Source organism: Panthera onca, chromosome A1 (assembly GCF_046562875.1).
Source record: "Panthera onca isolate mPanOnc1 chromosome A1, mPanOnc1 haplotype 2, whole genome shotgun sequence".
Lineage (NCBI taxonomy): Eukaryota > Metazoa > Chordata > Mammalia > Carnivora > Felidae > Panthera > Panthera onca.
The window spans coordinates 196,417,600-196,442,214 of NC_138339.1; the positions used below are offsets into that span (position 1 = coordinate 196,417,600).

The 24,615-nt window shown below is 36.4% G+C and overlaps 1 pseudogene across 1 annotated transcript; it reads right to left on the minus strand.

The window, feature by feature from the left end:
* Positions 1 to 4,287: 4,287 nt before the first annotated feature.
* LOC132681992 (uncharacterized) lies at positions 4,288 to 5,917 on the minus strand (annotated as a pseudogene). The gene is made up of 2 exons (XR_014137789.1): positions 5,860 to 5,917; positions 4,288 to 5,436 (listed from the first exon to the last, which is right to left on the minus strand). The product of XR_014137789.1 is annotated as an uncharacterized LOC132681992 (transcript).
* Positions 5,918 to 24,615: the final 18,698 nt, after the last annotated feature.

Consider the following 24,615-nt stretch of genomic DNA (forward strand, 5'->3'; position numbering starts at 1 on the left):
TCAGATCTGTGCAGCTTTCCAGTTACTTTATGTTCTTTATTCCCATTATAAAATTATCTACTAATTATATTTTTAAGAACAGTAAAATGTTAGTACATGATTCTTTAATTTTTTTTTTTTATGTTTATTTATTTTTGAGAAAGAGAGACAGAGCATGAGCAGGGTAGGGGCAGAGAGAGAGGGAAACACAGAATCCAAAGCACGCTCCAGACTCTGAGCTGTCAGCATAGATCCCGATGTGGGGTTTGAACCACCATGAACAGTGAGATCATGACCTGAGGTGAAGTCAGACGCTTAACCGACCTAGCCACCCAGGAGCCCCTATTAGTACATGATTCTTAAGTGGTTATGTAAATATTAAAATATATGCATTGATAAAAATAAAATAATGATAATGGTGTTTTAGAGGAAAACGATTTGCTTCATTGTTTCAGTTATCCATTTATTTTTCCTGTTTACAATATGAATCATGGTCAGCAAATTATAGATCATTAATGTCATCAGCATAAATAACTGATGCTACCAGTATCTGAAATTAAGTGGACAGTATTCTTTATTTATTAATTTATTTTTAAAGCTTATTTGAGAGAGAGACAGGGAGAGTGAGCAGGGGAAGGGCAGAGAGAGAGAGAGAGAGAGAGAGAGAGAGAGAGAGAGAATCCCAAGCAGGCTCTGCTCTCTTAGCACAGAGAACAATGCAGGGTTCACCAATGACCTGTGACATCATGACCTGAGCTGAAATCAAGAGTCAGTCACTCCACCAACTGAGCCATCCAAGCACCCCTCTATTTAAAATACACAAATTCAAGGATGATAAAATATATAGATTTCATTGTTTTCTTTAATCAGTTTTCAAGTACTTTGACTTTGGGTTGGTAAATGTTTTACTAGCTTTACCACCCTCCCAAAAAATAAATGAATAAAAAATAAAGCATTGATTTGGAGGATGCAGAGTTGAAGATACCAATGTAACATCATGAATGCCGAGTTGGAAAAGATGTGTACAGTCCTCTCTTTGAGCCAATATGGAGAGTCTCTGTGAGCACATTTCAGTACCCCTCAGTCTTTGAATATCTTGTCTCACTGTTTTCAAATAATATAGCAATAGCTTTTGCTTATTCTTTTTTCATTAAAATTTTTAATTTTTATTTATTTATTTTGAGAGAGAAAGAGAGAGAGAGGGGAGGGGAAGGGCAGAGAGAGAGAGAGAGAGAGAGAGAATCCCAAGCAGGCACTGTGCTATTGGCCTGGAAGATTTGGTTTATTCTTGTAGATCTTCTGCCAATGAAAAGACCTCCAGGGACTGATAAAATTATTTATGTGAACTAGGGATAGGAATTACAGTGAACTGGAGATTAGTATTCCCTACAGGCAATTATTACACTAGGCAGAGAATTAGGTCAGAGTCAGGGTACTTGCTAATCATAAAGGTGTTGAGATATAACATTGGGGATGGAGACTGAGGTGATATGGAGGCAATGGTTTTTGGAAACAAGATCCAAGATGCTGAGTAGAACATTTCTGGACTGATCCTCTGTGTGCAGTTTGAAGTCATACAGAAGAGGTAAAAGCAGGAGGGGTAAAGAGAAATATTGTGAGCCAGATTCTAAAGGTTTTAATGTCTGAATGAGCAAACAGGAAGTCTGAATATGAAATATCACATAAGATCGAAGTGGTATCTCATATGTGCTTCACTGAAACATAGTCTTTTGTAGGAGGAAACAGGATAAAATTTTTACAAATGGGGAAATGAGGAAGCCTACACTAGTTCCATCTTTGCTAGTGCCTAAACGCCTTCACCTTCAAGGCATACTAAGAGAACAGTAACACTGAAGTCTGTCTAGGTTAAGAGGACCAAAGGAACATTCAGAAAAAGGGCAAGATATGAGATATTTGTTAAAATGTTTAGGAAGGAGAGGAATAATGTTGAATTGGGATATATTGCAGGTCATATAGGGCATCATGAATTATAAATCAAAGTGAAGATGGATGTACCTCAGAGCCTGGAACTTGTGGCCTTAAATACATGGAGATTAGTATATATGGGTTTAGACTGAAGGTGCCGTGGGAAAGCTAAGGAATCCATCATCTCTAAGAAGATATTTGGAGCATCAATGCCACTGTTCTGTCCTGCAGTTAATGACTGCTGATCTGGAGGAGGGACAATCCCATTGGGAACATTAGGTATTCAGGTGACCATACTTTTTGGAAACTATGAGGAAAATTCTAGAAATGAACAACAAAGAAACAAAGTTCATATACACTAAAGTTCCTGCATTGTGAGCATCAAATGCCCCCATTTTTCATCCACAAATATTTTCTCCTTTCAACACACAATTTCCATGAAATTTATATCTAACAATAAATATGAAACCTTTTTAATATACATATAAATGTATCCCACTTATATGGGAAAATACATTTTTCAATATAGTATTTCATAAATATGGTAACTGGACATTTTAGTAGAAACTTTTGATTTGTCTGCAATGTTGATATCAATATAAATTGTTTTAATCCATTCTCTACTTACGTAATTTTTGTCTTACAGAGTGGGCTACAAACATTAACCAAGATTTCTTTGTAATAGTGCCAATTTTCAGGTTAGCATTTAAATTTAAGAGGAGAGATTGAAATTCTGATCCAAATGTACTAAGCCTTACAGTTTAACCTGAGTTGCTACTAATTTAAATATGATATAATAATGGCAACGTTCTCACTAAGAGAAGTCATTGATAACTACACCCACTCCATAGACACTGCTCTCCTGACCTCATCACCAAAGTATAAAATAGTTTATTTGTCCTAAATTCTACAGCAGGGAATTTGCAGAGCAAGGACTCTTTTCTGAACAAAAAAAAAATCAAAATTAATGTGTAGGCATTAGAGTCACATATTCATAGAACATTAATTTGGCCATTCTCCTGCCTGCAGGCTTCTTCCACATCTTTTGAGGTAGAAACAATGATGAATTTGTGTTTCTTCCCTGTCCCGATTGGACTGCAGATCAGTCAAGCATACATCTACATTCTTTGCTTTTTAATCTTCTCCAAGGCTGATTATTTTATTTAAATAGTGGCTATAAGTTCCTACAAACAGTGGTCTGAAAACTGTTTCCAGGCAGATAGACTTTAAAAAAAAATGTTTATTATTTTGAGAGACAGAGAGTGAGTAAGTGCGAGCAGGGGAGGGGCAGAGAGAGGAGAAAGAATCCCAAACAGTCTCTGTGCTGTCAGCACAGAGCCCGAGGCCAGATAGACTTTCTTAAGGAATAAAGTAATAATGTTTTTCTTCTTTTATACTCAGTGGAATTGTTAAAGTCAGGAGACATGTCTTTTTTCACTTTTTATACTTAAATGTAAGTGTATTGCTTAATGGAGTGCTAATTATAGATATTCAAAAAATGTATGTTGGGCTTTTGCAGATGTGGCAAATAAAGTATTATCTTCCTATAGTTTTCTTACTCTTCCATTCCCCAATACCAGAAAAGAATCAGAATGAGATATAACTTCAGCTATATTCAATAAAACCCATTAAACATTTACCCTGATTATTAAGTGCTCAAAATTTGCAATGATGAAAAGCAAGGTATGGCACCAACCCTTTACATGGTTTGTAATCTAATGTTCTGCCATTACATATGTCACTTTAATCCATGAGTTCATGTGACTCAGTTCTTTATTTGTTTGAAGAGCATTCAGTTAGATCAATTATCAACATTAACACTTCTGAAAACTCCATTTCTTTCACCCCCAACGTGTATTATGAACTCTACACGTTTACATTCCAAATTCCAAAACGCTTGTTGTAAGTTTGGACTCTATTCTCTCCTTCTTTTCTTTCTTTAGATTACATTGATTAGATGGAGAACAGCCTCCCTCCCCGAAAGCAAAAGGAGAAAGACAATAGCTGAAAGGAGAAATAAAGAGAAAGTGGGGAGGGCAGTGAACACTCAATTCTTGTACTATCACCTATTTTTAAAATTCTTGTTATTTGATTAGCTCCCCAACTAGATTACTGAAATAAGCATAAAGAGGCAGGATATTCTTCTACAATACATATGAATGAAGTATGCAAAACTTTATTTCATATATTCATAATTCTAAGAATGAGTGTTGAGACAAATATTTCCCATTCTGTTAATTTCTTATAATATTCATCCAATGTTTTTGAACTTAAAGGGAAAACCCTTTGCCCATTCAGTGTCACGTTTTGAACAATACATCTTTGCACTGTAGAAAAATATATACCTCTAATAGTAATGTAAAATTTAAGTAAACCTAAAAGAATCATTTCCTTTATTTTTTTAAATTCTCAGAACTTTATTTAGTTTCCAGGACCAGATACCAAGTACTGTAAATTTCCAGATTTGACTTCAATCCTAACAATAGTATTTCACCTTCAAAAGTTTTATTTTTACTGGAATGTCAATGGTCTTCATGGTTTGTTGGTTACACCTTCGAGTCACAATTCTCCTGCTTTGTTTTATTGTGCATTTTCCCTGTAAGTGTGTTTCTTATCTTCTCCCAGAAGAATCTTATTCCACTCCTCAAGGACCTTTGCCTCTTCCCGAAGGGCTTTTTCCTCCTCTTGAAGTGCACTGTTTTCTTCTCTAAGAGCCTTGTTCTCCTCACGAAGGGCCTGCTCCTCCTTCCACAGAGCCCGTTCTTCCATCTCTAGTGCTATTCCTTCTTTCATCAAGTCTTGTTCCTCCATCTTGAGTGCTCTCTCCTGGTGTTTCAGGGCCTTGATCTCCTCATGGAGAGACTGTATTTCTTCCTGAAGAGCTTTCGCCTCATTCTGGAAGGCTTTCTCCTGTTCTCTGAGAGCCTTGATCTGAGCCTCCAGGGCTCGATTCTGTTGCCAATGAGACTTTCTTTCTGTGTTCAAAGCATTGATTTTTTCCTCTAGTGGTCTTTGGCTCTCCAAAATCACATTTTTAAACTTCCATAGGACCTGGTTTTGCTCTCTCAGGGATTGATTCACCTCCCAGATCAAATGGTTGTCCATTCGGAAGGCTTTGTTTTCTTGATGAAGAGCTTTATTTTCTCTCCAAAGGGACTTATTTTCTTTTCTAAGAGCCTTGTTCTCATCCCTGGATGCCTTATTGTCTCTCTGGAGATTTTTTTCCACCTCATGAGGCTCATGTTTGAGTTTATTTTGATCTTGAGTGCAAGAGAAAAAAGAGGAAAACAATCGCAATATTTTACCTCTATTTATCCACTTTGATTGAGAGACAACCATTGTTTCTTAGTGTTTTATCTGAGCAAAAATATATACACTCCAAGTGTTCTGGGTTCAGCCAAAGGTGGACTAGTGATATTTACAACAAAAGCTGTTCTAAATTTGTTGAGAATTTGTTCATATGGAATTGGCTGTTGTGTTGACTTATGTAAGTGATATAGCAGGGATCTAAACAAGGCTCAGTTAGGCCGACTGCAGGAGAAGAACAGGCAAATATGAAGACAATTCAGTAACTTAACTATTTGGTTGATGTAACAAAGTTTAAATCTCAACACATTTAAATTACCAATTAATAATTCTAGGTTACATATTGAATATTGATCAAGGTTAAATCATTGAATTGTTTTGTGTTAAATTAAGCTCTGAGTTAAACTGCTTCTACTAAACTATTAATCTTCCTCTAATCTATTCATTATTGATATTGTAGAAAAATACCATGTGTTTATAAAAACATTTTTGGCTTTGTAAGAACTAGAAAACATTTTCAAATATAATTTGAAATATATTTGTAATATATGTAAATATATAGTGTAAATCAAATACACTATAATTTTACCATATTTACTTAGATATTTAGTAGTGTTATCAAATATTTAAACAGACATTCACACTTACATTTCTGTGGTCTCTGAATTTCCAGCAAGCCTGATTTGTTTTAGTACTAGAAAGCAACTAGGCAACATTTTATGTCATCCATAGTGATGTCATATAGTGTTGACATTAATAATATAATGGGTGCTGTATTTAGTGTTTGGCTGTTTTTTGTTTTTTGGTTTTTTTATAGGCATTTTAGGAAAAATGTAAATTAAAATGTAAGGTTTTATTTAATGTTTTTCTCTATTAATAATTGAACATGTATTTAGTCCTTGCTTTGATGTAAAGTATTAGAATTAGTTTCAAACACCGAGTTTTGTTATTAAGAAGGTAACTGTTTTTATCCTAGAATTGACAAATGTTAGGAAACACTATACAATCAAAGGTGAAAGTATTTTAGATGATTTTAAGATCACTGCTGAATACTTAGTATTAAATAAATTTGTATGTCATACCAAAGAAATAGCACTAGCAACATTTAAATTCTAGTAATCTTATCTCAGGTAAGTTTTATGTGACCCAAAATATGTTCGCAACTAGAATATAAAGCAAAAGAGTATATTTTTTTAAATGTAAACTTTTAATGAGATATTAAAATATGTGTATTTATGTACAAGTCATATTTTAACTATTTATACATATAAATGATACTTGGTTTAAGGTATAAACTTGAAAATTGAATACAAACGTGTAAGCCTAAACCACTCACATCTGATTAAGATCTGTCAATTTATTAATTGTACCAGATTTCTTACCTAAGCTACCTAAGTAGCTTCTTACCTTTTATCTATTTAACAAGTTTGAAAAAAAGGCATTTTTTCTAACACATTCATAACTCTGTATTTAACAATAATAGTAAAACATAATTTTATGGAATGTAATATAAAATTAAGAAAATCCATTTGAAAGTTTTCAATTTTTTTTGTTTTTAACTTGATGAGAATGAAATATCCATTTGATCATCTCTACCTATAATTGAATTGTGAAAGTAGTTTATGTGATTATGCACCAGCTTCTTTTTTATATTAGTGTTTCTGCTCTTTTGCTTTTGCTACCATGGTAGCTAAAGATTCAGAAAGAGTTCCAAAAGACAAAGAACTCTGGACATTCTATATTGGAATGAATAAGTTTTGAAGTTTAAGGGCAAACTAGGAAAGAAGAAAAATAATCTCTGCAGCCCTTATCTATTGAATAAATTGAATTCATAATTTAAAACTTTTTTCAAATTAACTACAGACCCAGATGGTTTAATTAGTGAATTCTTCCAAATGTTTAAGAAAGAAATACTATTAATGTATCCATGAATTTTCAAATGACAGGAAAAAATGCACAACTTTTTGTTTTGAGACCACATTACCTTACGTAAAAATCTCACAAGAGTATTACAAGAAAGAAAAACTATGGCCTAAAGTATCTCATGAACACAGTTGAAAAATCCTAAACAAAAGATAAGCACACTAAGTGCAATGATACATAAGATAAAGTACATGTTATCACCAAAATGGGTTTAATTCATGAAGGTGAGATTGAGTTAATACTGGGAGTCAATTAATGTAATTCACTACATTAACAGAACAAGGGAAAAAAACTTTCAGCTTGTACCAAGATGAGGAAAGTAATGTCAGGAGATTCAGAAAAAAAGCAATTTGATAAAGCAAAAACCAATACAGTTTCATGATTAAAAACCAAAACCAAGCCAACAATTATCACTATCAACTTAATGTAGCAGGAGTATAAAAAACCTTACTTAATTCAGTTATGAATCTAAAACAAAACAAAACAAGACAAACACACAAAAACCTGCAGAGGCATACCTGATGATGAAATACTAATAGATCACAAATATATAAGGATGCCCATTGTCACCGCTTGGGTTTTTCATTGTTCTAGAGTTCCTTATTGCTGCAAGATAAGAAATAAAGTATGTAGGACTGGAGAAAAAAAAAGGCTCTCACTCTTTGCAAATAATATTGCAAACATTTATAATAAAATAGCTAAACTATTAAAATTAAATATGACTTAGCAAACCAACTGGATATAAGGTCAATCTAAAAATTTGTGTTATTTACATATGTTTAGCCAAGAAACAATTTGGAAAATGAATTTTGTAATTATATATCATTTACATTGGCAAGAAAAATAAAAATCCTAGAAATAAATCTATGCAAGACCTCTAAATAGAAAAGCATAAAAATTATTGAGAGAAATTATAGAGATATAAATAAAAGGAAGAATAAACCACGTTTATGATTGGAAGATTCAATATTGGAAAGATGTTAAGTTTTCTCAAATTGATTTATATGTTCAATGGATTCCCTAGGAAAATAATCTCAGGAGTTTGTATAGGTGTGTATATAAATTGAAAATTAAACTAAAGGGCAACCTTTTGAATGGCAGAAGATATTTACAAATGACCCCTGATAAAGGGTTAATATCCAAAATATATCAAGAACTGATATAACTCAATACCCCCAAAACAAATAATCCAATTAAAAAATGGGCAGGAGCGCCTGGGTGGCTCAGTCAGCTAAGCGTCCGACTCTTGACTCTTGGTTTTGGCTCAGGTCATGATCTCATGGTTTCGTGAGTTTGAGCTGTGTGTTGGGCTCTGCCCTAAAAGTGCAGAGCTTGCTTGGTATTCTCTGTCTCTCCCTCTCTCTGCCTCTCCCCCACTTGTGCTGTCTCTCTCTTATATGCATACATAAGTAAAAAATGAGCAGAAGTCATGAACAGACGTTTCTCCAAAGAAGGCACACAGGTGGACAGCGGACACATGAAAAGATACTCAGCAGCACTCATAATCAGACAAGTGCAAATGAAAACACAATGAGATATCACCTCACACCTGTCAGAATGGCTAAAATAAAAAAACACAAGAAACAATCAGTGTTGGTGAGGATATGGAGAAAAGGGAACCCATACGCACTGTTGGTAGGAATGCAAGCTGGTGTAGCCATTGTAGAAAACAGTATGGAGGCTCCTCAAAAAAAATAAAAAATAGAACTACGCTATGGTCCAGATACTGCACCACTCAGTATTTACCTCCAAAGTACAAAAACACTAATTCAAAGGGATACATGTACCCCTATGTTTATTGCAAAATTATTTACAATAGCCAAACTGTAGAAACAGGCCAAGAGTCACATTCATAGATGAATGGATATATCTTCGCATAAATCAGATTTCAAGGTTGTCTTGCTTTGGTATGATTTAAACAAATAGGAGAAAGAGTGGCAAAGAAAATGACCCCTTAGCTAATAAAAGAAGATATAGACTCAATTAATGGAAAACAAATACCACATTTAATAGCATTTTAGAACATTTCCAAGCTTTCAAACTTTTTATAAACATCTGTTTATTAATTTTTAGATGAATTATCTGGTTTCAGACTTTTTATTAATTTTAACCTGTTGATTAGTGTCATGTTTTAAATAGTAGTATAACAATGGCCATATAATTGCAGACTAATGGGTAAAACAGGATATAGTAAAGATTCAAAATCGTGTCCTCAGGAAACTTCCCACAGCTGCTGAGGAATCATCCAGCATAATTTTATAATTAATATGACTTATTTTCTTTGCTTTTTCAGTTGAAGACTTAGCACATGTTGATTGCATAAGAATATTTACACTAGTGCAGTCTGGCCCTGGCTCTGTCACTTTCCAGTTCTATGGCTTTGTAAATCATCTCTTGACAGTGAGTTGTCTCCACTCTAAAAATCTGCCTGAATTACTCTTATCTAAAGTAAACACAGGCCTTCTGAAGATGACAGCCTTAAGAATGTTCAGGAACACAAGCCCAGAAGCACTTGACAAGATAAGGGTGAAGTCCTAAAATTTTAAATTGTTCTGCAATCTTAAATTCTGTGTTTCACAAGTGATTTGAGCTCCCAAGATTGGGAAACTGGCACAAGTAAAACAATGGACAAGCAGGAATGAAGTATGATAAGCATGGCATCATTGGAGTTTTGAAGAACCATTCCCAGTTAGCTTTGTTAGGTCTGAATTGTGTCCCCTCCAAATTCCTATGTTGAAGTCCTAACCATCAGTCTTTCAGAATGTGAATATATTTGGAGATAAGCCTGTAAAGAGGCAATTAAGTTAAAATGAGGTCATTGTGTGGGTCCTAATCCAGTGTGACTGTGTCCTTATAATAAAAGGAAATTTGGATATAAGACAGCACAGCAGGAAGACCATCTGCAGACAAAGAGGAAAGACTACCTTCTCCAAGCCTCAGAAGAAATGAACCCTGACACCTTAATTTCAAACTTGTAGCCTCCAAGACTGTGAGAAGCTGCCCAGTCAGTGGTACTTGGTGATGCCATCCCTAGCAGACTAATAGAAGTGTCCTTTTCTTCTTAAGTTTTGAAAAAAAAAATTGGAAGATATCAACCATCAACTGACTGGTGTTGGTCTTCCTACATTACCATTTTGCACAATCGTCTAAGTTCTATTACCCCTCTGAGTCTCTGGTTTCTGACACCCAGTTCTATATTCATTTGGTCCCTAGCTAGGAACCCAGTATTTACACTGCCTTGTAAGTGGGTGTTTTCAGTCATGCATCACAATGGCTGTTTCTTCTGGAAAACTCTTCTTCTGGATACCTTCTTCTGTTGCCCTTGTGGAACTGTTTACACTTAAGAATCTGCCTCCTCAGGAGGTTTCTTTCTTATGTGAAGTTAACCAATTTAGAACCAACTAGAGTTGTTGTGGTTCCTTGCACTGGCTAGGAGACTCAGGGTAGGCCTCGTTCATGATATTTTTCTTCACTGGGACTATAAGAAAAAATTTGGGGCTGCTAATCTAGCCCTACCCATACAGGCTTTGCATTTATATTTTAAAGCCAGAACTTTGCTAGTGCTGTGAAATACACGTAAAATTTAGAGGGCATGTGATATAAAAGTAGCAAATATTCTGTAAATCAGATTTTAAAAGATCTTTACAGATGTAAGATTCTCTTGCTTCATCTATACCTATTTAGGAAATGGTGAACTTGTGAAGTAAGTGATGAAAGCATGCATGCTGAAGCCACCTGAACGAACTACAGGTATGGTTGTTTGCTTGCAGGATCACAAGCAATCTGGCCTTTGCAGAGGGTAGCCACAAAGTCTCCATGCCTTTTGCTTGCTAAACCCCAACAACCACTCTTTACTTATCAGACCTCAATCATGGGGTTCTGCTAGCTGTTAAGCCCTGTGAGGTCTGTCTTGCAGAATACCACAGCGCCCAAAGTGGTCCCTTGTAAGCTTTCTCTGAGGTCCAAGCAACTTTGCCAAGCCTGTAGATGTCCAGCACTTATTCTGAAGTCTAGACATTTTTTCTTAAGGTGATGTCTTTGCTCAAATGCCTGTAGTCACCAGAGACCTGGCTTGAACATCTTGCACAGGCCTCAGAAATATGAATGAATGAATGAATGAATGAATGAATGAATAAATAAATAAATAAGCTCAACTGTAAAAATATCACCTGGATAAACATAAGTCTCTTCCAGGTTTAAAATACCTTGTCTACGAACTAAAATCCAAGGCCTAATGTCGTATATCCTGTACACATGGGTAGCCTTAATCACTTTCTTAAATTTCTTTTTGTTTTATGTTTTAGGCTGTCTAAAGAGTATATCAAAGTTTAAGGTCTCTGAAATTAACTGCTCAAAACTGCAAATATGCCAGGGACTGATAGGACCTTGTAAAGCATAAACTTTTTAGGATCAATTAATAGTAGGTATTTCCTGTGCATAAGAAAAGTTATACAAAGTTGAGTTAATCACCCCTCTAACCAAGGCAGAATGAGTACAGTGGTGTTGCGGAGTCAGAAAGTATACTAATTGAGAAACTTCCAATGGAAATGAAAAGAAAATGCCCCTTCGTATCCCCAAGAAGTAACAAGAAAATAGAGAACCACCATTGTGGAAAACTTGATGGAAGGGCATGAAGGAACAGGTATGAGAGCCTCCAGCTCTGTAATAGAAGATTAAAGAGAAATAGTGCAACCCTAAGAAGTTTAGAGTAATAATGAGAAAATCAAGAAACTTGGAAGTAAGACTTAAAATTGCCGCACCAGGCAATGGCAGTCTTTCATTTTGTTGTATCTGTTTGTAAAGGTCAATATTGACTTTGATTGTGGAGATCAGTTAGGATATGTTCCAATTTAAATATCACTTTCAACCCTACAATTTCATTATTGCCTTAAAAAAAATGATAATCAAGCCAGTAACAACCAAAAACAACTGTTTAATTTTAACTTGCATCCAAAGTACTTTTCCTGAAGTTACGAAAACAAAATACAATCACCACAATGGTTTGTTTGAGTTAAGCGACTATCTAATTACTTTATAGAAAATTACCTTTCCTCCTTAAAACAGTGTGAGGCTGCCAAATCTACTCCTACATGAGGAGACTCATGCTATTTGGCTTCTGGGCTCCATCTGCGTTTATCTGCATCTGCTTTTATCCTCCTCAAACTCTTCTCAAAAGGAGCACAGAGAATCTGCAATTCATGTCAGGGCACCCAGCCAGATTAGAAGCTGCCAAATATCAACATCAGGTTTTGTGAGAAAAATTAAGTTACTTAAGCCTTCTCTCTAGCACAGCAATAATGTTGGATGAAAGGTTATGCAGTTTGAATCTCTTATTTCTACCCTGCTGGGAAAAGATAATTTGGAAGTGAAAATGTGAGGTTATGATGTGATTTGGACATTTTATGGTGACCTAACCTTTTCAACTGCTATTCTTACTGTGTCTGATTATCATGTTAGTGAATTTTTTTCACTGTTTTTCTGCAGTTGTCACACTATAACATAGAAAGTAGAATGTGAATAACTTCACATATTAGATTTTTAAAGGGTTTTGTGGTTCTCTGCACATCTTTAATAATTCATTCTTTGGGCAGCAAAAGTGCTGATATGCATGCATTTTTACTCTGGTTATTTTCTTCCCAATAAATGATTTTGGACTGATTTATGGTAACAAAATTTAAAATTTGAGAATGAAAGCAGTAAGAAACCTCTAGGGCCAAATATTGAATGGAACATTTGATTAATATTTTAATATTAATTTTGCTCATCAGTAAATGGTAATAATAATAGCATATCCTCAGGTTTACTCTGAGTTTTAAACAAATTGATATATGTAAAAATTTAATAATATATGGTTGGTGATGAATGAAATTAGTTGCAATTATTATATCAATGCGTATTTTGAATTCTAAATGAAAACAAAATACTGTTAGTAACAACAGCAGAAATATTTTAAATGCTTATTATGAAGATAATAATAAGATGAATATTCTAAATTTGAATGTCTATCTACCTATAAAATCTAAAAACAAAACATATCTATTACTTTCTCAAAGTCACTTGGTTATTATGAAAAGGCAGAGCTCCAGGATTTTGGGTACACATCTGTGACAGTTCTGTGCTATGAATTTCACTGATCAAATGGATTTCAGACTCTCAGAAATCTTAGGGGAACTTTTTCAGACTACACTGGGTGGAGTAGGATTTTTTTTTCTGATTGACTACTAGATATAATTAGCTAATATCTCCCAAAATACTTCATCATTGTATATTTGAGTACACACATGATTTTTAGATGTCTCAGAAAAGAGGACTGGTACAGTTTAAGATGCAATAAAACTAGAGGACCGGATGTACAGACATGCTATAAACCAAGTGGCTCAGTTGCTGAATCAAAGAAGAAGAAAAAAGGCTTTATTTTATTCATTAGTGTAAGCAATACATTAATATCATAGGCAATAAGGGAGCTGATTGGTAACTTTATCATTCTGGATCTCCTGTGGGTCCTTAACTGTGCTTATGTGTGTGAATGTGTGTGTATTTTTCTTTTCTTAACATACACTGAAGAACAGTTTTCATATCTTATTTACTTTCTAAAGAAGTTTTTTTTTTCTAAATTTTGGTGGAGAGCTTTGCTATAGGAGACTTTCATCATCTATTCAGCTTTCTCTAAAAATATGAGTTAAGAGCTCTTTAAACTATTTCTAGCAAGTCAAATTATCAATATTAGTATATATCCTCATTTTATAAGCCATAGATCCGATCTTATAGAATAGGTGTTTCAAAGTCTCAATCAAAAGAGAGAAGAGACATGAAGCTTTTGAGAAAGGGGTGCCTGGGTGGCTTGTGGGTTAAACGTCTGACTTCAGCTCAGGTCATGATCTTACAGTCTGTGAGTTGGAGCCCTGCGTAGGTCTCTGTGCTCACAGCTCAGAACCTGGAACCTGCTTTGCATTCTGTGTCTCTCTCTTTCTCTCTCCCTCTGTCTCTCAAAAAAAATAAAAAAATAAAAAAAGAGTTTAAGATAAAATATTGCAAACATTTCTCCATATAGTTTCTAAATCGTTTCCATCCCACGAATTCTAATGATGCAAAAGGCAGAAAGACAGGTTCATTTTGCTACCTTGTTTAGGTCCACTAATATTCCATAAGGGGCAACTGCACCAATTGATTCTGCACTTTGTTTTTAAAAAAACAAGTTTGACTTAGATTCCATCTACACCTGCCTAACTAACCCAGAAAACCACCAGAAGACTAGCAGAACGAAGTCTCCGGAGCCAAGCGTAGACAAGAGGCCCACGGAAGAGGGTAGGAAGGGCGAGGCGGTGCGCTCCACGGACTGGCGGGAGGGAGCCGGGGTGGAGGGGCGGCCTGCTGTTCAAGCAGAGCCCCCGAGTCTGTCTTGCAAAAGCGGAGGGGCCGGACAGAGTGTGTTCCGACAGCAAGCGGGACTTAGCATCTGGGAGGTCATAAGTTAACAGCTCTGCTCGGAAAGCAAAGCGGGAAGGCTGGAGGACAAAGGGAGGGAGAGTTGCTGAGCCCCCTGACGACAGAGCTCAGTTTGGTGGGGAACAAAGGCGCTCACCAACGCCATCTCCCTCGCCCATCCCCCAGCCAAAATCCCAAAGGGAACCAGTTCCTGCCAGGGAACTTGCTTGCTCCCAGTAAACACCCAACGCTGTGCTTCTGCGGAGCCACCCCTCTGGCAGCGGGTCTGACTCCCTCCCGCTGCCACAGGTCTCCTCCTGAAGTGGATCACCTAAGGAGAAGCGAGCTAAGCCTGCCCCTCCTGCCCCCGTGCACCTTGCCTACCCACCCCAGCTAATACGCCAGATCCCCAGCACCACAAGCCTGGCAGTGTGCAAGTAGCCCAGACGGGCCATGCCACCCCACAGTGAATCCTGCCCCTAGGAGAGGGGAAGAGAAGGCACACACCAATCTGACTGTGGCCCCAGAGGTGGGCTGGGGGCAGACATCAGGTCGGACTGCAGCCCCGCCCACCAACTCCAGTTATACACCACAGCACAGGGGAAGTGCCCTGCAGGTCCCCACCGCTCCAGGGACTATACAAAATGACCAAACGGAAGAATTCCCCTCAGAAGAATCTCCAGGAAATAACAACAGCCAATGAACTGATCAAAAAGGATTTAAATAATATAACAGAAAGTGAATTTAGAATAATAGTCATAAAATTAATCGCTGGGCTTGAAAATAGTATAGAGGACAGCAGAGAATCTCTTGCTACAGAGATCAAGGGACTAAGGAACAGTCAGGAGGACCTGAAAAACGCTTTAAACAAAATGCAAAATAAAATGGAAACGACGATGGCTCGGATTGAAGAGGCAGAGGAGAGAACAGGTGAACTAGAAGATAAAGTTATGGAAAAAGAGGAAGCTGAGAAAAAGAGAGATAAAAAAATCCAGGAGTATGAGGGGAAAATTAGAGAACTAAGTGATACACTGAAAAGAAATAATATACGCATAATTGATATCCCAGAGGAGGAAGAGAGAGGGAAAGGTGCTGAAGGTGTACTTGAAGAAATAATAGCTGAGAACTTCCCTGAACTGGGGAAGGAAAAAGGCATTGAAATCCAAGAGGCACAGAGAACCCCCTTCAGACGTAACTTGAATTGATCTTCTGCATGACATATCATAGTCAAAATGGCAAAATACAAGGATAAAGAGAAAATTCTCAAAGCGGCAAGGGATAAACGTGCCCTATCTTATAAAGGGAGACCTATAAGGCTCGTGACTGATCTCTCTTTTGAAACTTGGCAGGCCAGGAAGATTTGGCACGAGATCTTCAATGTATTGAACAGAAAAAATATGCAGCCGAGAATCCTTTATAAAGCAAGTCTGTCATTTAGAATAGAAGGAGAGATAAAGGTCTTCCCAAACAAACAAAAACTGAAGGAATCTGTCACCACTAAACCAGCCCTACAAGAGATCCTAAGGGGGATCCTGTGAGACAAAGTACCAGAGACATCGCTACAAGCATAAAACATACAGACATCACAATGACTCTAAACCCATATCTTTCTATAATAATACTGAATGTAAATGGATTAAATGTGCCAACCAAAAGACATAGGGTATCAGAATGGATAAAAAAACAAGACCCATCTATTTGCTGTCTACAAGAGACTCATTTTAGATCTGAGGACACCTTTAGATTGAGAGTGAGGGAATGGAGAACTATTTATCATGCTACTGGAAGCCAAAAGAAAGCTGGAGTAGCCATACTTATATCAGACAAACTAGACTTTAAATTAAAAGCTGTAACAAGAGATGAAGAAGGGCATTATATAATAATTACAGGGTCTATCCATCAGGAAGAGCTAACAATTATAAATGTCTATGCGCCGAATACTGGAGCCCCCAAATATATAAAACAATTACTCACCAACATAAGCAACCTTATTGATAAGAATGTGGTAATTGCAGGGGACTTTAACACTCCACTTACAGAAATGGATAGATCATCTAGACACACGGTCAATAAAGAAACAAGGGCCCTGAATGACACATTGGATCAGATGGACTTGACAGATATATTTAGAACTCTGCATCCCAAAGCAACAGAATATACTTTCTTCACAAGTGCACATGGAACATTCTCCAAGATAGATCATATACTGGGTCACAAAACAGCCCTTCATAAGTTTACAAGAATTGAAATTATACCATGCATATTTTCAGACCACAATGCTATGAAGCTTGAAATCAACCACAGGAAAAAGTCTGGAAAACCTCCAAAAGCATGGAGGTTAAAGAACACCCTACTAAAGAATGAGTGGGTCAACCAGACAATTCGAGAAGAAATTAAAAAAATATATGGAAACAAATGAAAATGAAAATACAACAATCCAAACGCTTTGGGACATAGCGAAGGCAGTCCTGAGAAGAAAATACATTGCAATCCAGGCCTATCTCAAGAAACAAGAAAAATCCCAAATACAAAATCTAACAGCACACCTCAAGGAAATAGAAGCAGAACAGCAAAGGCAGCCTAAACCCAGCAGAAGAAGAGAAATAATAAAGATCAGAGCAGAAATAAACAATATAGAATCTAAAAAAACTGTAGAGCAGATCAACGAAACCAAGAGTTGGTTTTTTGAAAAAATAAACAAAATTGACAAACCTCTAGCCAGGCTTCTCAAAAAGAAGGGAGATGACCCAAATAGATAAAATCATGAATGAAAATTGAACTATTACAACCAATCCCTCAGAGATACAAACAATTATCAGGGAATACTATGAAAAATTATATGCCAACAAATTGGACAACCTGGAAGAAATGGACAAATTCCTAAACACCCACACTCTTCCAAAACTCAATCAGGAGGAAATATAAAGCTTGAACAGACCCATCACCAGCGAAGAAATTGAATCGGTTATCAAAAATCTCCCAACAAATAAGAGTCCAGGACCAGATGGCTTCCCAGGGGAGTTCTACCAGACGTTTAAAGCAGAGATAATACCTATCCTTCTCAAGCTATTCCAAAAAATAGAAAGGGAAGGAAAACTTCCAGACTCATTCTATGAAGCCAGTATTACTTTGATTCCTAAACCAGACAGAGACCCAGTAAAAAAAGAGAACTACAGGCCAATATCCCTGATGAATATGGATGCAAAAATTCTCAATAAGATATTAGCAAATAGAATTCAACAGCCTATAAAAAGAATTATTCACCATGATCAAGTGGGATTCATTCCTGGGATGCAGGGCTCGTTCAACATTCCCAAATCGATCAACGTGATACATCACATTAATAAAAGAAAAGAGAAGAACCATATGATCCTGTCAATCGATGCAGAAAGGCCTTTGACAAAATCCAGCACCCTTTCTTAATAAAAACCCTTGAGAAAGTCGGGATGAAGGAACATACTTAAAGATCATAAAAGCCATTTATGAAAAGCCCACAGCTAACATCATCCTCAACGGGGAAAAACTGAGAGCTTTTTCCCTGAGATCAGGAACACGACAGGGATGCCCACTCTCACTGCTGTTGTTTAACATAGTGTTGGAAGTTCTAGCATCAGCAATCAGACAACAAAAGGAAATCAAAGGCATCCAGATTGGCAAAGATGAAGTCAAGCTTTCGCTTTTTGCAGATGACATGATATTATACATGGAAAACCCGATAGACTCCACCAAAAGTCTGCTAGAACTGATACATGAATTCAGCAAAGTTGCAAGATACAAAATCAGTGTGCAGAAATCAGTTGCATTTTTATACACTAACAATGAAGCAACAGAAAGACAAATAAAGAAACTGATCCCATTCACAATTGCACCAAGAAGCATAAAATACCTAGGAATAAATCTAACCAAAGATGTAAAAGATCTGTATGCTGAAAACTATAGAAAGCTTATGAAGGAAATTGAAGAAGATATAAAGAAATGGAAAGATATTCCCTGCTCATGGATTGGAAGAATAAATATTGTCAAAATGTCCATACTACCCAAAGCTATCTACACATTCAATATAATCCCAATCAAAATTGCACCAGCATTCTTCTCAAAACTAGAACAAGCAATCCTAAAATTCATATGGAACCACAAAAGGCCCCGAATAGCCAAAGTAATTTTGAAGAAGAAGACCAAAGCAGGAGGCATCACAATCCCAGACTTTAGCCTCTACTACAAAGCTGTCATCATCAAGACAGCATGGTATTGGCACAAAAACAGACACATAGACCCATGGAATAGAATAGAAACCCCAGAACTAGACCCACAAACGTATGGCCAACTCATCTTTGACAAAGCAGGAAAGAACATCCAATGGGAAAAAGACAGTCTCTTTAACAAATGGTGCTGGGAGAACTGGACAGCAACATGCAGAAGGTTGAAACTAGACCACTTTCTCACACCATTCACAAAAATAAACTCAAAATGGATAAAGGACCTGAATGTGAGACAGGAAACCATCAAAACCCTAGAGGAGAAAACAGGAAAAGACCTCTCTGACCTCAGCCATAGCAATCTCTTACTCGACACATCCCCAAAGGCAAGGAAATTAAAAACAAAAATGAATTACTGGGACCTTATGAAGATAAAAAGCTTCTGCACAGCAAAGGAAACAACCAACAAAACTAAAAGGCAACCAACGGAATGGGAAAAGATATTTGCAAATGACATATCGGTCAAAGGGCTAGTATCCAAAATCTATAAAGAGCTCACCAAACTCCACACCCGAAAAACAAATAACCCAGTGAAGAAATGGGCAGAAAACATGAATAGACACTTCTCTAAAGAAGACATCTGGATGGCCAACAGACACATGAAAAGATGCTCAACGTCGCTCCTTATCCGGGAAATACAAATCAAAACCACACTCAGATATCACCTCACGCCAGTCAGAGTGGCCAAAATGAACAAATCAGGAGACTATAGATGCTGGAGAGGATGTGGAGAAACAGGAACCCTCTTACACTGTTGGTGGGAATGCAAATTGGTGCAGCCGCTCTGGAAAGCAGTGTGGAGGTTCCTCAGAAAATTAAAAATAGACCTACCCTATGACCCAGCAATAGCACTGCTAGGAATTTACCCAAGGGATACAGGAGTACTGATGCATAGGGGCACTTGTACCCCAATGTTTATAGCAGCACTCTCAACAATAGCCAAATTATGGAAAGAGCCTAAATGTCCATCAACTGATGAATGGATAAAGAAATTGTGGTTCATGTACACAATGGAGTACTACATGGCAATGAGAAAGAATGAAATATGGCCCTTTGTAGCAACGTGGATGGAACTGGAGAGTGTGATGCTAAGTGAAATAAGCCATACAGAGAAAGACAGATACCATATGTTCTCACTCTTATGTGGATCCTGAGAAACTTAACAGAAACCCATGGGGGAGGGGAAGGGAAAAAAAAAAGAGGTTAGAGTGGGAGAGAGCCAAAGCTTAAGAGACTCTTAAAAACTGAGAACAAACTGAGGGTTGATGGGGGGTGGGAGGGAGGGGAGGGTGGGTGATGGGTATTGAGGAGGGCACCTTTTGGGATGAGTGCTGGGTGTTGTATGGAAACCAATTTGACAATAAATTTCGTATATTGAAAAAAAAAAACAAGTTTTCGGGTGCCCGGGTGGCTCAGTCAGTTAAGTGTCCGACTTCAACTCAGGTCACGATCTCGTGTTCCGTGAGTTTGAGCCCCGCGTCGGGCTCTGGGCTCTAGGCTCAGAGCCTGGAGCCTGCTTCGGATTCTGTGTCTCCCTGTCTCTCTGCCCCTCCCCCGTTCTTGCTCTGTCTCTCTCTGTCTCAAAAATAAATTTAAAAAAAGTAAAAAAAATAAACAATTTTTCGTATTTAATGTTAATGAATCTGTAGCCTAAAAGTGAGATGCACAAAAGCACTGTTATTCTAAAGTAATTGATTAGAACAATTTAAATAATAAAGGAAATTAATTATGTAAATGTCCAGCTATTCTCTCCATTCAGCCTTGATGAGCTTCAGCAGAGATTAGGAAAAGTTGTGCATCTTTTTCTTTCCTTCATACCCCATGAGAATAATATTCACTAGCTCGATGAAACTTATGCATTTCTTTAAAATAAATATGCTGTAACATATGTGGAATAGAAAAGATTATATGAATCTAACCTATTTATAAAACAACATAGACACGAAAGGTTGAAAGCATAGAGATATAATTTTAACAATAGAGGAATGGTTTATAACTCAGTAGTAATAAGAAAGTGACCTTTTATAGCATCTACCATAGCTTTAAGAGAATTTAGAGATCATTGAATCTGCCATCTTTACTTCAGATAAAGATGCTGATGTGGGGGGCGCTTGGGTGGCTTGGTCGGTTAAGCGTCCGACTTCGGCTCAGGTCATGATCTCGTGGTCCATGAGTTCGAGCTCCGTGTCGGGCTCTGTGCTGACAGCTCAGAGCCTGGAGCCTGCTTCAGATTCTGTGTCTCCCTCTCTCTCTGCCCATCCCATGCTCACGCTCTGTCTGTCTCTGTCTCAAAAATAAATAAACGTTAAAAAAAAAAATTTAAAAAAAAAGATGCTGATGTGGAAAAAAGACTAAGGTTTTGTCTAAGGCCATATAAGTGGTTAGCAACAGACTCTTCAACAGATTCAAGGTATTTGACATGGAGAACAGATTAGCTTTTAGTATATTATAACTAACTTCAATTTATGTGATCAAATTGTTTATTTCTTCCTAGTGAATTCTGCTAAGAGCTTTTATGATTTAAGGACATGTTTTTTTTCTGATTCCTAATTTTAAGTGAGCTTAAAAAAGAAAATCCTTCTACGATTTGTTTAAGCAGTCCATGACTCTATTTCTCTATGTGATGTAGGGTTACAAAGTACTTGCTTATGTTTGTAAGACTCCTGTAAAAATCCTTAGTCATGATTTACACATTCTTGTATTTCTCTGAGGGAGGTAGAGACGAAACAGAAGTAGTAATTTTGAGCAGACCTACACTTAAGAATGACAGTTACAGGAGATGAGGGAAAAGGAGAATGGAGGCATTTTGTTTTTCCTTTATGATGTGAGAAAACCTACTTTTGTCAGGAACTCAAATTTACATGAGAAATATATATATGTATTGAACTTAGATCTAAAGTATATAGAAGGGCGCCTGGGTGGCTCAGTCGGTTAAGTTTCCGACTTTGGCTCAGGTCACGATCTCATGAGTTCCTGAGTTTGAGCCCCACGTCAGGCTCTGTGCTGACAGCTCAGAGCCTCGAGTCTGCTTCAGATTCTGTGTCTCCCTTTCTCTCTGCGCCTCCTCTTTGAACCCCTCCCACCCCCCCTTCACGCTCCATCTCTCCTCTTTCTCTCTCAAAAACAAAAAACATTGAAGAAAGTACATATTCTTTTATTTGTTTATTTGTTTATTTGTTTATTATGTTTCTAATTTTTATTTAAATTCTAGTTACTTAACTTACAGTGCAATATTGGTTTCAGGTGTAGAATTCAGTGATCATCCCTTACAGGTAACACCCAGTGCTCATCACAAGTGCCCTCCTTAGTAACCATCACCCATCTAGCCCATCCCCCACCCACCTCCCTCCATCAACACTCAGTTTGTTCTCTATCATTATAATTCTCTTAAGGTTTGTTTCCCTAGCTCTTTTTTTAATTTGTTCCCCCTTCCCATATGTTCATCTATTTGTTTCTTAAATTACACATATGAGTGAAATTATATGGTATTTGTCTTTCTCTGACTTACTTCGCTTAGCATAATACACCATGTAGAATATTCTTAAGTGAATCAGATGTGATCCTATCTTTAAGTTATGAACAATTAATTGAGGATATTGGGAAAAACATGAAGCAGAATGTTAACTGAGAGCACTGAAAAAACACTGAGAGAGTATATGGCACATAATTAGTGCTGAGCAGATATTCTAGATACTAAATCTGAATGAAATTAACACTGCAATAATGCTTATAGGCTAATACAAGGAAAGAGGCATTTGAGGTAGGGCTTGGATAAATAGATAGGGTTTTAACTAATATAATTTGACAGAATGAACACATGAAGCAGTGTTAGAAATATTAAGGAGGCAAAAAAAATAATAGGCACCAAAGTAATGAAGATTCAATATAATTGTGTAATATCTCTACTTTTACATTGGTCCTAAACATTGATGTAAAGAATGTAGGTATGTCATTTTTTATCTGAAATGAACAATAAATTGGCCTAAATTCCTTAGTTCATTTGTTTTCATTTCCTCTGTAAAATTTCATTCACTTTAGAATTGTGCTCTTTTGATAATGTAGACCTAACTATATAATAATGGTGCTTTATACATACATCGTCATTACTTTTCCATCTCATGTTTCTTATTCTTTTTATGTTACCAACATTTTCATTGTTTATATTTTTAGAGACGAAGCATAACCTGTAAATTTCCATGTTTGCTTTGTGACATCCTGCTGAATGGTAGTAGACTAATTATTTTTTCCTTTTTTTTTTTTTACATGTATTCATTTTTGAGAGAAAGAGAGAGAGCACAAGCGGGGGGAAAGAGAGAGAGGAAGACACAGAATCCGAAGCAGGCTCCAGGCTCTGAGCTGTCAGCACAGAGCCCGACGTGGGGCTCAAACTCACAAAACCGCAAGATTATGACCTGAGCTGAAGTTAGAGGCTTAACCGACTGAGCCACCCAGGCACCCCAGATAGTAGACTAATTTAAGCAAAGAAAATCAGCTCCTTCTTACCAAAAGACAGATTGCCTTAAGTAGAACATCAGTTATGAAAAATTGAAAAAAAAAGAAAAAAGCTGCAACCTAATAGCAGATACTGCTTTTTCTGTCTCTAAGCCCCATTTCTAAAAAAGTGCGTAAGTTAATCAACAGAATATAATTTTATTTACAGAATTTGTATTGGTAATCCCACTCGATGTAATTTAAATTCTTGGAAACATCTAATTATTAATATAGTTTAACAATGCCTTGATTCAAAAGTTATATATGACCTTGTTATTTTTAAATCCAGTCATTGACAAAAAAGCGTATTTTTCACTCTTTAATTAAATTATTAAATTTTATTTTACTTTCATTAAATAAAAATTATTAATTTTTAAATATATATTTTGTGTTTTTTTGAGTACATTCAAGTGAGTTTTTTGACATTGAAGTGTCTCTTTCATGAAAAAAAGTCACAGACCCTACTTTTCCCTTAAAAACTTGTACATGTTATGTACTCTGCATAGATATATGTATGGTATAGGCATAGATATAGATATAGATTGAAACCATATATATACATATATATATATATATATATGTATATATATGAAAATGTTCCTATACATACATGTATATTTAGGTCTATTTGGTGTATTTATATATATATATATATATATATATATATATATATATATATATGTGCATATTGAAGAGGGTTGGTGCTCTTCAAAGGACAGTAGGGTCACAACTTGAGTGGGACTCAGTAGTTTTACTTGGTGTGGGTCTGTTAGGATTTTTGGAAAAGGTCATTTTTAAATGAGTCCAGAAAAATAAGGAACTGGATACTAGGAAGGTAAAAGGAGTTTTAAGTAAGTTCATATTGAGAGTTAGCATAAGTAACCTCCTATGTTTAAAGAACTGGAGTATATGGCTCAAGTATAAAGGAAAGGTTTGAAATAAAGGGGGGGGAATGAAACTGGGAAGGGAAAGGGATCAAATCATGCTTTATTGGAATATATTGATTTTTCTTTTAAATGCAAAATAATAAACATTTTAACAGGGAGCATGACAAAACCAGGTTTTTAACTTAGGTAACATTCCAGTAGCCAGTGTTTTTGAAGACTTACTATATCCCTGTAATTGGACATATAGTGGGAAATGAATCCATAAATAAAGAATACATATGGAGCTTAAGGTCTAATAGAGAATACAGATATTAAACAACCACTCAAAATAAATCTTCATCAGAGTAATTCTTGGAAAACCACAGATTTCAATGAAAAATAAAGCCCATGAATTCAGTTCTAAATGTTGAGTTTGAGGTGCT